Genomic DNA, 16,127 nt, shown 5'->3' with positions numbered 1-16,127 from the left:
GTTCATCAAATTAAGTTAATGTATTAACCAGCATTTATGACCGATGACCAATGCACTTGTTACAGTATATTTTAATCTTTGATAACAGTAGGTAATAAAAACACAACGGATCATGTTAGCTCTGGTCCAATGAAAAAATATTAACAGATAGAACTCAGGACATTTTTGTTCATGTAAAATATACCTCATTGTCATGTTCTAGACTTGTAATATTTAGCTTTAAATAAAAAAAAGACCCCCTTAATATTGTGGCAGTTTTTTTCTCTGTGGTATCGAAAATGGTATCGAATATCGATATTTTTCAAGGTATCGTATCGAAGTTAGAAATTCTAGTATCGTGACAACACTAATCTATTGTATTTGTCCCTTAGTACTGTTGATAAATTGAGGAACATTTAAGTTGGATAAAATGTGAGTTAACACATCATCAACAACCTCAACATGTAAATGTGGTATTGAGCACATAAATCAAAGAGGTAACGTGAATCTTGTCTGGATGTTACAGGGACAGATGAACAGATGTTTGTGTATCCAGTGGAGGATGACTCTTGAAGCTGAATGCTGCCATCAAAGGCTTTGAGTGAGTATACTACAGGAATGGATGACAAAATCTATTAAATATTAAGTTGTAGTTTATTTTAATTATTGAAATTTCAAACCGAGATATTACAACACTTTTCTGATTCTTGATTTCTGTGCATTTGCTGCAGATCTTTTGTGGTGGAGCAGGACCTGCAAGGAAAGATGATGGCGGCATTTGTTGGGAAAAAAAGGTTTTAGGGATTTTACTAAAATATAAAGTAAGGTCATTTCATTTGTTACTGTTAATACAGAAATCAAATTACATTGTGCTGTTAAAATGACTGCTTTTGTATAATGTTTGTGCATTTTTCTAGGATCTGAAATGTCTGCAGACTGGTGTGAGCCCTGAAGATGTGGAGCCCAGAGATGAATCCTGGAAATAGTGCCATGGATGAGAACCTCCATCACTACACCTGCCCTTATCGCCTCAGATTGTGAAGCACAACAACCTCAGGCACGGCTCACCTCCGCTGGTCAGCTGACTTATCAGAATAAAGCTGCAGAATGGGAACCGCTGTGTTGAGATGGCAGAAGGATTTGGGTTTCAGCGCCTGTAAATACATGCTTGTAGCTTTAATAAAGCTTTGTTTCATGTGTTGTTGACTTGTATATGCATTTGTTTATTGTGGTTACATTTACTTGTTCTTTTACTAATTTATTCATGTTTCTTATTGTTGTCAGTATATCAAATATAATTATTTAATATTAAATTATTGCCTGACTGAAAATTGAGATGTTTTACTGCATTTATCTAGTGTGTATTCATGCATATCTGTCATATGACAAAACAAATTACATTTTGCTTGTTTTATTAAATTAATACATTTTTAGTAGAAAAAAAGTAATATAATTAAGTATTGGTCAGCATTTATTATTATTATTTTGTTAGCAATGCAATTAAATATAGAGGTAGGCCTAATATTAATTTTTAAGGAGTGCTACTTACATTTTTCGAGTATAAAATCAACAGTTTTCTCCAAAGGTGAGATCTTCGAGCAGCTGCCTGTCTCCTTTGTGCAGACATTACAAATGCTGTGGAAAACCATTCTAGGTAGGGCATTCGAGTTACTGATGTTAAGAGGTGTTAGTGCACCTGTCGCTCATATAATTTTGTATTGCAGAACTTACAGTTACATACAAGATCAGGGAAATATACCATAGTTGTATCTTTTAACAATGAACAATCATTTTGACAAAAACAAAGATCATGGGTTTGTGTCCATCATAATATGATATTTTATACACAGGAAAAAAGAACAATGACAAGGCTAAATATCTTTAAATATTTCTTTATACTTCATAAAAAAGCAGTTTTTGTTGTTATTTATAAGCCTGAGGGATGAAACGAGAGTTAAATTAAACAAGAAAAAGGAAAACTTAAAGGAGAAAAATTTTGGATATAAAATAAAGAAATTAACAACATATTCAAGAGATGACGATCTTGGGGTTTCTTAATAAATAATTACAGTATATCGTTTTAAGGATAAAAATGTGGGTCACATAGGGTTTAAAATAACAGCTTAAAGGTACAATATGTAAGAATTTTGCAGTAAAATATCCAAAAACCACTAGGCCAATGTTATATATTTTGTTTAGTTGATTACTTACAATATCCCAAATATTTCCAACTATTTGTAAATCGATTTTAAGCAAGGAAACGGGGACGTGTGAGCAGGGGTGAGGAGTCGCCAGTCAATGACGTCATATCCGCGTTAACCTCGGTTTCCGCCAGGTTTGACCTCGCACTGCCATAGTAACCATGGCGACAGACGTGGACAACTGGGTTATGCCCGTTAAGCATAGCAGGACGCTCACGCTGCATACCTGTCAAGTATCCCGTTTTGGCCGGGAAAGTCCCGTATTTAACCCTTCTTTCCCGCCGTCCTCCTGTATTAGTATTTTCCCGTAAATCTCCCGTATTTTAACCTGCGCTATTAAAAAATAATAATGGCCCGGGCGGATTAAAAAAAACAAAAAACATTCGCAATCTGAGCTCTGTCACTAGTCACGCGATAACTGCCAACTGCAGTAGCCTATTACAGGTACAGTTGTCGCGAGGTTAGTGTGTTAGTGAGGTCAGAGTGACAACGCAGGAAAAAAAAAAAATCGCAGACGGATGATGGACGCTACGACAGAGACGGAAGGCACTCCTGCCACAAAACCAAAACCCTCATGTAAATACCGCGATCAATGGGACAGCGAATTTATTTTTCTGAAGAGGAGCAGGGTAGGGGACAGTCACGCGTTTTTTAACTGCGACTTTAGCATCTTAAAACCTGTTAACCGTTGCCAGTGCGCCGGCGCACTGAAGCGTTTTTTGTTTGTTTAAATACTTCAAAGTTACTATCAGATTTAATGTTATTACCTTGACAAACTATACATCATTAAAAAGATATAACACTCAAGTTTCAGTATTTGACCACTATTGTATTCTCAGAAACTTTGAAGATGTTTCATACAAAATAAATTTCTAATAACTTTACAAAACTTTGTAGCTATTAATAACAATTTTTTCATTATGACAATAATTAATTCTACATTTACAATAAACTGCCAGGTGTCAGCTTTCAAATGAGATCATACTTGTGATTTTAGTGCAAAGTGTTTATGAACTGTAGGCTATCTGTTTCAGTTTGGGTATGCCATTTCTGAGGATTTTACAAAAGTGGGGTTGCAGCCTAAAAAGAATGCAAAGTCTGCAACAAATTTGAACAATAACTAACTAAAAGAGTAAAGAAAAGTTATGTGACATGTAAAGAAAAACTGTAAAAGAAAAGCAATATGAAATTCAAAGAATGTGTGGAATGAAAATAAAATGTAAATGTAGAGACAAGCAATGTTAAATGAACAGAAAATATGCAAATAAGCCTTTAAAATAAATGCCCTTCATATATACCTTTTTGTGTTATCATTTAAGCTATAACACTTGTCTTAAAATGTAAGGGATAACGTGACTGGAGCTTGGTTGCGGTGGTGGGACTGTTCGCGGTGGGCGCCGGAAAATTTCCCTTATTTTCAAATCCAAAACTTGACAGGTATGTCACGCTGTTGTTGTTTTGTTCAAACATTATGGACCATGACAAGCAGACTTTGAGACAAAAAAAAGGACTAAAACGAAGAGCAGCATCTTTCGAGATGCCGAGAGCTCCGCGTCCGCGACTAACTTCGACTTGACAGAGACGATAGTGTTGCATGTACTTTATTAGACAGGTGAGCAAATGAACATAAAACTATCAATGTTATTTATTCAACCTGATGAAATGTTAGAATATGATCTGTATGTTATTCTAATGTTGATCTAGCTTAGTTAGTTTCATACAGCCAACAAACAACCTAACTAGCAACATTCAACACACTCAAATGCAGTTTAATGTGATAGTGTAGGCTAACTGTTAGAGCAAGTGAAACAGCGATGCGTTACCTCAAGTTTAATTCGTCTAATAAACTGACCTGTGTGAGTATTAATTCAGCACTTGCATGTAGTTCGGTAGATTGAAATGTCCTTATTCCTATATATCCTCGGGACTCGCGTTGCGTGTGGCGCTAGTATACGTAGCAATTGTGCCCTGCTTCATACCACAGTCATGTTAAAAACATCAATGTACTCACTCATCTATAAAAGATCCATCAGCTTAATGACAAGATCCATAATTCATCTTAATGTGGAATATACGTCATCAATATACGCCTTTGTTATTGTAATATTTCGCACCCCTGGTGGCGAAAAAATCCTGCATATTGTACCTTTAAATCAACCCTAAATGTATTCACAAAATACATTGGCAGCTGTTTCTTCAACAATACCACAAAATGAGCAAGTTTAATCAACATCAAGATATTTACAGATAGATGAATTAAACGTGTCATTCGTATCTTTTAAGTTGTTGCGCTTGTGATAACGCGTTGTAGGTCACATGATACCTTCATGTTGCACTGCTCTGTTGAAGTGTCCCTTGAGATGTTTTTGAACTTTGGACAACTTTGTGGGTTTGAAATATATGGGGGCACAAAATGGGCAGTGAAAATCACTAATTAGCTGTATCTCGGCCAAATAGTGTCCTATCCTAACAAACCATACATCAATGGAAAGCTTATTTATTCAGCTTTCATGTGATGTATACATCTCAATTAAAAAAAAAATGACCCATAAGGCATGGTTATGTCATCCAGGGTCACATATTTTGAATGGAATTAAATAACAAGTACTTTTGGTTTCTTCTTCATATTTATTTTCATATAAAAGCAACAGAACTTAAATTACATCCAGTTTATTAGCAACACAGTGCACTAGCGTGAATCCCGCGATCTATCTTTGATCTCGCAGGTGTCAGATCCACTGCTAGTAGAGAGAACTGTCCGGCTTGCCTGCGCTTTTTTCAATCCTCCCCTCACTGCAGCCGCCTACTCTCGCCTATATTTCAGGCGAGGCAAGGTGCATCTCAAACAAGCCTAATGTCACGCATCTGTGGTGCGACGTACCCCTTCTCTCATGTAAAAATGTAAAAATACACGACTGTCTCTTTCGGTAGGTAATCCAAGGCACTTTACATGCTTCACGATATAGTCCATTTCACTTTTTAAGATAATAAGACTATTTTAGCAGTTCACAGGATACACAGGTAGAGCCTTCCTAAACAATTGAACTATTAAGACAAGAGATGACGCCAGCCCAAGCGAGGACCACCGCTGCTCTTGGCCATCATACAAGACTGTAATATATTTCACATATAAATTATTTATTATCACGCTGCCATTGCCTTCAAATAGACATTAATATTGTTAACAGTGAATAATATATTTTGTACTACCTTGTTCATTCTGATGTCATATAATATAACGATTTTATGACGTTGTTTTTTTTTTGTAACACTAAATTATTTATTTTCTGTAGAATCAGAATCAGAATTTCTGGCGTTAATTTTAGGAGACCATTGTGGAAAAAGGGGGCTAAAGATGGAAAATGTAATGAAATTTTTTTGCCAAGACTTTATTCAGTAATTTTACGGAATTTTCCGTTAACCCTAAAACACAACACAATACAATGCCTCAGTAAAAATACACAGGAAAACTGTAAATATATTCTCGTATTATAATAGAATAATACATGCCCTATTTTTATGGTCTGTAAATAACGAACGTCTCGTTCAAGCCATAAAAAAATAGTTAAAAAGCTGATGTGGATGTTTCTGCATTTCAGCACTCCTAATTTATACCACTTTATACAATACAGCATATTGCTTTAAAGCCACAAATATCATAACTTCCTAGAGGCTTACTGTAATTGAGACATGCACCGCGAAAACATGGTTCGTTTGTTACTCACTTTAATCCAAACCCGATGTTCTTGGTTTGCTTCTTATTTATTAAATCCAATCCATTCGTTGATTAAATATTGATTCGAATTAAGATAAAAAATTATATAAAACGAAATTCACTTTAAAGAAAGTCTTTCGACAAAACAAAACTTAATGAAGTGGTCAAAATCATGTCTGACCCACTTCATGTCTCCCGTCATATTTCGCATCCGATGTAGCTCTTACTCATGCTGTTCACTATTCATAATCAACATAAATGAAATAAAATAACAATCGCCTATTATTTAAACTTAAATGTGAAACTGGCAAAGAGCGGATATTGAGCGGAGAGTCACGGTGAAAAGTAACTTGAAACTTGTTTTTAAAGCGCGTCTTGGTTCACCCTCTGCCTGTCAGAAAATGAATATGCTTTATTACACAAAACGAAACTTTGAAACATTATTATATTTATAAATGACTATCACTTGGAGAATAGCCTCCTTCAATGGTGAGTAGCCTACTGTACAGTGAATGTTTTTGTTACACATCAATATGCTACAGATTGGGGCTGCACGATATTGAAGAAAAATGCAATATGTTATCATTAAACTATATTTAAAATTATAGCCTTTCTACCCATGTACGTGTTTCACGTTATTTTCTGACAAGAAAACATCACTACAACACAACTTCTATAAAGTGAACATCAGTGTTTTATAAGTAGTGCTATTTTAACATCAAACCACGGGGTTTAGGTTATCCTACATTCGGGTTATTTAACAACAGAACTGAACAATCAAATGTAAAAAAAAAAAAAAAACACCTTAGTTTTGACTGTTAATATAGGCCTATACTGATTCTTATTAAAGCTACAAGAGTTATTCAGCCAAGAGCAGTGAGTGATTTTCCCTTCGTCGTTTGCTCATGACCCCAGTTATTGCAAGCCATTGCGATATGCATATTGCGAAATACATTTGCGATATTTCGATAATTATGATATATTGTGCAGCCCATCTACAGATGTATGCTTCATATTTCATTGCTATTTTGTATGTATTGTTTTTATCATTGTGTTGTTGGAGGAATTGAAACGTCTTTGTTCCTCGTTTATAGGCAATATGTAGCATGCAGGCTAATGCACAATGGTTGTGGTGTAGTTTGTATGATGGACTATCTACTTCAGTAATAATACGGGATCTTATGTTTTTTGGTGAGATGTCTGTTTCTCAGATCATAATAAAAAATGCTTGCCCACCCATATGAAAACGAACTGAGTAGCTACATATAGCCTACCCTCTATATGTTCTGGCGACGGCCCTGAGCCAGCGGTGTGTGGAATCTTAAGAAACGGGCTTTTCGCTCTCATGGTCTGAAACACATAGCCTACTAAAAACGTTTTAATTTGTAATGTTTAAAATAATGAATCAAAAATGGACAAAACCGACTGTTAGAAAACCGTTATGGATTTTTTAGGCTATTTTACTAGTCTGCCTATAACCAGACCAATGAATGGTCCCCGTCTATTAATAAATATATTTTATTTTTGTATGGCTTGGTCCGCAGATCCCGCTGCTTCAAGATATATTTATTTAAAAAAAGGAAAAAAAAGAAAAACTTTTACAAGATTTTATTTTAGAAAAATACAATATAATTATTTTTAAAAATACACATTTAAAAGAAACCTAATAAAATATGTAGCATTAGCGATTATGGAAATACAGACATCTCACAACTTATTATTTACAGTCCATAAAAATAGGGCATGTATTATACTATTATAATACGAGAATATATTTACAGTTTTCCTGTGTATTTTTACTGAGGCATTGTATTGTGTTGTGTTTTATTTAACGGAAAATTCCGTAAAATTACAGAATAAAGTCTTGGCAAAAAAAATTTCATTACATTTTCCATCTTTAGGCCCCTTTTTCCACAATGGTCTCCTAAAAATAACGCCAGAAATTCTGATTCTGATTCTACAGAAAATTAATAATTTAGTGTTACAAAAAAAAAAAAAAAAACCTTATTTAATCGTTGTATTAACATTTAACATTTTTAACATTTATTCATTTAGCTGACGCTTTTATCCAAAGCGACTTACAATTGCTATATTTCAGAGGTCGCATGCCTCTGGAGCAACTAGGGGTTAAGTGTCTTGCTCAGGGACACATTGGTGTCTCACAGTGGATTCGACCCGGGTCTCTCACACCAAAGGCATGTGTCTTATCCACTGCGCCATCACCACCCCCATATTATACGACATCAGAATGAAGAAGGTAGTACAAAATATATTATTCACTGTTAACAATATTAATGTCTATTGGAAGGCAATGGCAGCGTGATAATAAATAATTTATATGTGAAATATATTACAGTCTTGTATGATGGCCAAGAGAAGCGGTGGTCCTCGCTTGGGCTGGCGTCATCTCTTGTTTTAATAGTTCAATCGTTTAGGAAGGCTCTACCTTGTGTATCCTGTGAACTGCTAAAATAGTCTTATTATCTTAAAAAGCGAAATGGACTATATCGTGAAGCATATAGCCTACCTTGGCCCATCTAAATCATTATAATCAGCAATAAAGGGACCCACAGCAGCCACTGTACACGGACTTAAAACAGTTGCTGCTGTCATTTCCTTAATAAGTAGCCTACAGCCTACTACTCAATGTTGTCAGCTATCGGGTAGTCTTCTGAAATTTAAAAGACATACACCAACAGACCAATACAAAAGAAACAAAGCGGAGATAAAAATACGGTCGGAGTTTGTACTTGGAGTCGAACCCCTGTCACTAAGAGCAAAATGACACTGCTCTCCATGCACGCAGACCAATGCCCTACTAAATATATAAAATTTACTTGGTAATCTAATGTATTTCACAGACATGAATGTAAAGAGAGTCTACAATCATACTGTGTATACCCACATATGATAAAGGAAAAAGGGGGATAGGCCTGCACGTGCCCAATGAAGAAATAAAAATCTGACACGATAACAGTCCAAACACCAGTCCTAACAACATTAGAAAAACAGAAGCCTTAAGAGGATCGCCATTCAGATCGACAATCTACTACATATGTCTTTCAATCTACTTCATTAGATGGGCTGAACTTTGAAGAAAAGGGTGGGGCTGATTATAATATTATACAAAACGCCGCTTTTTACGCCGTCTTTGTCAGACAGAAGCGCCGCAAATGACTGTGCACTATGGATGACCTGCGGCGTCAGAAACAGCGTCATTGGCTGGATATAAAAAATGCCGAAAATGACGGCGCTTTTGCTTTGTAAACGCCGTAATTTGCGTCTTTCGCAAAACGCCGTAAAAAGCGGCGTTTTGAGAATGAAACGCGTTTGGTTAGTGGCGAAATTTGACCCTTTTGGCGTTCCATATTAAGCTTGGTTAGGAAAGAAATGACACATAGCGAGCGCCATAGAATGAACCATTTCGAGCGCCATATTTCTCAGCTCCGTCGCTGCCACGCCGCCGCGCACTTTGAACGCAGCTCCAACACTGACCATGACGTCTAATATGGAACGCCAAAAGGGTCACTCTGTGTGCGAGTTGTGGGAGATTAAAACGATTCGCGGGACTCCCGCAAACTAGAAATATCTATGAATAAAACATATAAAATAAACGAATACATTTTTATTTATGTTTCATCGTCCTAGCTCGAGGTGTTTCATCCAGGAAACAATTCAGGGTTTTCTTTAGTAGAAAATTATGATTTTATTTTTGTAGAAATAGTAGTATTTTCAAAACGAATTAATTATTCGGCCTGTAGCAAATCATTTTCTATCACTTAAGATAGATTGTTACCAATTGAAGTAATTTTTTTGGGTTGATCCAACTGTTCACTTTTTACAGTGTAGTGGTAATTCTCCCATTTCTACCTGTATGGTTGCTACAGGTGTTGTTTTGAAAGCTCCACAGCAAATTCTCAGAGCCTGAGCCTGGACTGCATCTATCTTTTTAACTCAGACTTATGCCGAGTTCAGACTGCACGATTTTCAAAATAATCGTGTGACTGTTGTTTTCACACTGCGTGACTATCTGGGGTAACATTCAGTTGCTGGTGTGTTCACACTGGATGATGGATCGGCAACAGGAGGTTTCACACTGCATGACTTTACAAAAGAAAGAATCGCCGACAACTTCTCCCTGGTCCGCAAACTACGTTTCACAACCAAACAAACGCGAGAAGTGATAAGGAAATAACGGAAGATCACGCGTGCGTGAGACCGGAGTTCTCGCGCGACACTGAATTTGTTATTAAAAATGATAGCCAACAAGAAGATTGGGATCCAAATTGTCTGTGCACTGATTTGCAGCGAAAATGAGAAAAATAAACAGTTTATGCAGGAGGAAATGGTTGGAAAGACGAGGGGAGTAAGGACTGTGTTTTGCAAAGAGAGTTGGGGGTAACTAAATAATTTTGCAAATGTCCTGCTATTGCTGCTGGTCATGCAAATGTTTAGGCCTATTTATTAAAATACTGATATTCTGGTCTATAACTCCTCCCTGAACACCCTGCTGTCCTGTATCTTGCTCTCTCATTGGCTGTCGGTCATCTCCGATGTAGTTTTCAGTCAGAACTCTTTTCACACAGCAGGATTGTGAATCGCCGACAGGTCCAGATATTTAGCATGCCAAATATCTGACGGGCGTCGGCGACTCATCGATTCTCTGAGATCGAGTTTTTGCTCATTCACACTGCGTGATTGTTACTCGCGTGAACGAGCACCGATTTGCCTGTTATTTCGGGCATTTGTCTGCGATTTCTCAAAACCTGTCGGCGAGCCAAAATCGGGGCTAAAATCGTGCAGTCTGAACTCGGCATTAGCTGCCGATCCAATTACTACGCTTCCATAATGATCTTCTATTCTCTTCCCATCAGACATCTTATCACATTCATTACTTTTTTCCCCTTTTCCTCCATTTTCCTGATATGATCTGGAAATGTCAATCGTGAATCCAAACTAACTCCTAAAAATGTAAAAGTTCCAGCCCTCTCTAAATCTCTACATTCCTTCTTAGCTGTACTCCTTCCTCATCTCTTTTCCTAAAAAAGACAGACAGAGTCTTTTCTACAGAAAATCTAAATCCCCAATCATGTCCCACTCCACCACTTTATCAATTGCTTCCTGTGTCTTCCTGACTACATAATCTATATTCATTCCTCTCTTCCACAACGCCCTGTCATCTACAAACAAACATAGACCTTCCAATGTCTTCTTCTTCTTCTTTGGGCTTATTGGCGGCTCGCATTCTTAAAAAGAGCATTACCGCCATCTTCCAATGTCTTCAGGAACTTTTTCAAATATATCATTGATCATAATAATGAGGAGTAATGGGCTAATCTCTCTCCCATTTGTTTCCATGGCAACCCTCATTAATTCATCTGTCTCACCTGTTACCTCGTTAGTCTTGTCAGCTGTGTCTCTTTCCCTGATCTGTTTCCCTGACCTGTGTGTTCCCTGGTTCAATGTCCGATCTCTGTTGTACTTAGTGTGTGTAAACCTTCTGCCTGTCTGTACCTATTTGAGTTATATTGTGAGTAAACGCTTTACATTAGAACTTTGGACTCCTCATCTTCTTCTGCCTGCACCACAGCCTGACACATATTATATGTAATTGATTTTAAATGTATCACAGATTAAGTTCAAATAAAATGCAATAAATTGAAATTAAGAGTGATTTTTTTGGAACAGTTTAAGTGGAACTTTATTACAGCTTTATATGTTCTTTCATAATTGCTTCTAGTGTCTTTAAAATATAGTTAAGGTGCACTGCTCAATGTACTGACACGCGATTAATGTGAACTAAGATACTTTAATGTCAGTTAACAATACACTTTAGTGTAATGTTTTTGACAAACTTATTGCATATTATATGTAATTGATTTCAAATGTTTGACAGATTAAGTTCAAATTAAAAACATTAAATGGGTGATATGTTGAATATTACTGGTGGTTATAACATTGATTATGTAAGGGTTAATGCCCGACGAGGTTTCCATTGGACGACGGCGAGGCGTGAACCGCGCAGCAGAGGATTATTGATTGATTATTGATGAAATATGAAAGGTGAATATGGATTATTTAATTTGTAATAATGAAAATGTGTTTGAAATGTTTTGAATTGAAATATTAACAGCTTAAATATTCAATCATGCCAAATTTCAGCCCATAAAAATGCAAGCCCTAAAAATACAATGCGTTAAAATACAAGCATGGTTAATGCAATGCATATTTTTTTTAAGTAGTACAATTCAACAGGCTTTTTTGTTTCAAAAACATTTGGCATTATTTTACTTCCATACTCTCTGCCGCTATTTCTCACAGTCTTCATGACAATTTCTATCGAAGTAACCATGGCAACGTATAGCGTATCCTTCCAAGATGGCGGCACCTTCCTAAAATGCAACACGGAGTGAAACGCATGACGTCACATTCTTATTCTCCATACATTTAAACCATTTATACCATGGTCTGGGTGAATACTCGATTCCGATTGGCTGCAGGGTGTCCATTAAAAAGTGATAGAGGACACCTAGTAAAGGAGTTCTGGTGAAACTGTTTACCATTCAAAATGAATAAATAAATGCGCTGGCTACATCAGCTGTGAGTAACCATAGCAACAGGCAGTCAAAGTATCAGTTTACAATTTATTGTATCAAAACAAACATCTAGCTAGCCGTTATACATAGCCTACAATGAGCGACTTTGTTATTTCTTTGAGCAAACTCGATCACGTCGAGGTGAGCTAGGCGGGTGTAGTTTCAGCATCCAGGCAGCTCAACTCCACCCAAAACCCGCTTTTTTGCCCATTTTCGTTTATCCGGGAGTGACGCGCGGTGACGCGCTGCCAAGATGGCGACGGCCGAATCCACCCACTTTAGGCTTCAAAAACGCTCTTCAGAAACCTAAGGGTGAATTCATGGACACTACCTCCATATTTTTTTAAAGTCTGTGATGTCAACGTTGAATTTACTGTCGAATTTGAACCACTGAATTTGTGGAAGCGAATTTGCAAAGTGAAATAAAATGGACCGAAAATTGCCTGTTGAATATTATAGGTTGTATTTTTGAACAGTTTGAATATTTTGGAAGTGAAATAAAGTAAATAATCCATATTCACTGAAAGGTGAATATGGATTATTTAATTTGTAATAATGAAAATCTGTTTGAAATGTTTTGAATTGAAATATTCACAGCTAAAATATTCAAACCATGTTGAATTTCAGAACATCAAAATGCAAGCAGGGTTAATGCAATGCCTATTTTTCAAGTAGTGCAATTCAACAGGCTTTTTTGTTTCAAAAACATTTGGCATTATTTTACTTTCATAAGAGAGAGAGAAGCTTGATATTTGTTTGCATTTTGCGATACGGCGCAGTTTCTAGTGAATAAATTGAGGAGGAGGAATCGAAAGGAAGGGGGCTCTTTTGGGAGAGACTAAATAATAACACCAGGCACTGACACTTGCAGATAAAAATGGCAAAAATAAGTTAATGGAGTATTGGCTACTGTATAAGCAAATGTATACAGTAACAGGTTAGAGGAAAAATACATTTCAAAATACATTTCAAGTGCATTAATGCATACAGTATATATTATAGACATTTAAAATACATTAACAGATTAATTTTGGACAACACACTTGAGTTGAAATTAAAATCAACTATTTTCCATGTTTTCCATTAAAATTATTGTTTTCTTTGGTATATAGTCCATACATCAAAATGTGTACTCATTTAAAACACTATCAAATCATAATTATTTAAAATGTATGTTTAAGTAGGCCTAAAACTTAAAAAGTAAAAGTAGACATTATTACAAAGTGCGTTTTTAAAATATGCAGTAAGTGTGTTTAGATTATTGTCATGAAAGTGACAACAACAGGCTTTTCCGGAACATTTATTTGTCCTTCTCTCAATTATCATTGAATTGCAAAGAATTGCTTGTGCGTTAAAGAGGTAAATTCTGGAATCCACTACTGCTTCAATGTATATCTAATGTGTGATTATAATCAGGGTATTAATCAATATTTTTCCTTCTAAATATCAAATGAGTTGAATGACTTCTCTAGGCTTGATAGATTTTACTTTGTTCTAGAATTTACCAGTGTGATTAGTCAAGTCAAGTCAAGTCATCCTCATTTATACAGCGCTTTTAACAATGTAGATTGTTTCAAAGCAGCTTTACAGAGATAAACATATACTTTAAGGTAACAGAGATTGGTTTAGTTTTATAGTGGTTACGCATTATCTTGATGTTTTGAGAATACTCTCCTGTTTATAGTTAGAGCCTGGCCAAATCCAACCTTTGAAAAGCTGTGTGTCGGTGTGTGTGTGTTAGTATTTTTGGTTACAGTTTAAGGAACCACTGGCATTATTGGAGATCGACTGAGTTGTTGTTTGGGACAGGCTGACCCAAATCTGCGACCTGAAAGGTCACGACGTGCCTAACTTCAGGGTCCGTGTGTCAGCTGCATAATCGATGGAGATATGCTTCAGTCTATCTGTATATGTGTGGAAAATTAATATGTTTATCTATTTCTTAGACAATAAGAATCATTCAACCTGAAGCAAGGATGTAGACCTTGGTGAAGGGTATTTGCTGTGATCTTTGTAACTGTAAGTGGGGCGGCCTACGAACTCCTTGTGAGTCTTGAAACTGATGTCAGCTGATGAAACTGGAAACTATCTTCAGTGTAACTTTTCTTCAATTTATTATAATTCTGACTCCGGGTCTTCATTCATCATATTTGGTTCTGGGTCCTTGACTGTAAATCCCCTAACAGTGTCATAGTTATGTTATGTTTAATTGTGTTTCAGTTTGTCTAGTTCTGTTTGATTAGTCATCTACTATAGATGCATTGTTTATTAATTATATCATTGGTTCCTGTCTCATTGGTTCCTGTTAGTTCCTGTATAATCCCGGTTTTGTTCATTCCTTGTGCAGTCTTATCTGTACAGTGGATTTATTCCTCGTGTTTACCCCATCTCCTGAATTATTGAACTAACGATTATTTCATTGTACTCTTTGTGAGCTTATATCCAGCCTCATGACAAAAGACAGGACCGTAACAGTTTTATTTTCAGTGATTTAGGGGGAATTGCTTGCTACCACACATTACACGTATATTGTATAATGACCAACCATAGATTGTTTTGGTTTTATGTGTCATTTAGGCAAGGCTAAATCTGACTGCACAATTTTAGACTGATGTGAGGAAAAAACTAATGGTGATGTTAGTCTCTATAAAATGAGTATTAATTGTCATGAAATATGTGAAGGGGTACAATGGGGCGCACCAGGGTAAAAGGCCTCTTATTTTCCTCTGAACCACTAGATGGCACAAAAACTTGCCGAAGGACTTTCCAAAACATCCGCTTTTTAAGATGCACGTGGAAATTTGGCTGATCCAGAATTTCACTTTTGTTTTATTTTTCTGGTCATTTCAGGTTTCGATTATTCTTTAAATCTGTGTAATTGATAGTGAAAGAATCTTTTACCAGTCCAACCTGTAATTCTCGATTCTCAAACTGATTGTATTTACATTTTCTGTGAACAAAAAAAACATTTCCTGTTTCGTAACTGACACATCCATCATGCAAAAAATAAAAAATAAATTCCCTCAAGCAGCGCATTTGATATATGATTTTGAGTGTATTGCAGTTCTATAATTCCAACTTTTCTAAGTCATCAACAAGCTCATTTCAAAGTCTGAAATAAACTTTGTTTGTTTGAGATTTGCTCTTTCACTGCTGTGGGTAAGGCATGTGGCATTTGAGAGAGCAAACTGGTATTGTCTAAATGGATTTAAATCTTAAGTCAGACTTAAGTCAGGTCATTGTTATGGAGGAGTGCTGGCATCCATGAAAAATTACAATAGAGCTAAAAATATTCACTGAGCTGCAGAGATATCCATTATTTGCAATTTTTTAACTGTAATGAAAATGTGAGATATGTTATACTATATTTGGCACTGAAGCTGTGCAAATAACATATAGAAAGCAGCAAGTCATTTTTCATTAGTCATTAGTTTCATTAGTTAGTCACCAGCTTGCCCCTAATGGACACTCACGACAATGGCATACTTTGTATGTGGATGAAAAGGTGTGTGCTTTAGCAAGTAAGGTCAGATCAGTGTCTAGTTTCAGATTTTAACCATGTGACTTCACAGAAGAAGCAGTAACTACCCTCTAGTTTTGTGTGTGTGTGTGATTTAGTGCAACACTTTTGAACCC

The 16,127-nt window shown here is 36.2% G+C and overlaps 1 long non-coding RNA gene across 1 annotated transcript; it reads left to right on the top strand.

Annotated features, from left to right (window-relative positions):
- The first annotated feature begins 395 nt into the window (after positions 1 to 395).
- LOC143697061 (uncharacterized) lies at positions 396 to 1,310 on the top strand. The gene is made up of 2 exons (XR_013186160.1): positions 396 to 800; positions 897 to 1,310. It is a non-coding gene; the product is annotated as an uncharacterized LOC143697061 (long non-coding RNA).
- The last annotated feature ends 14,817 nt before the right edge of the window (positions 1,311 to 16,127 follow it).

This window comes from Siphateles boraxobius, unplaced genomic scaffold (genome assembly GCF_051911475.1).
Source record: "Siphateles boraxobius isolate OS27281-9 unplaced genomic scaffold, OSU_SipBor_1 31, whole genome shotgun sequence".
Taxonomy (NCBI): domain Eukaryota; kingdom Metazoa; phylum Chordata; class Actinopteri; order Cypriniformes; family Leuciscidae; genus Siphateles; species Siphateles boraxobius.
This window is presented reverse-complemented; position numbering and strand designations above follow the sequence as displayed.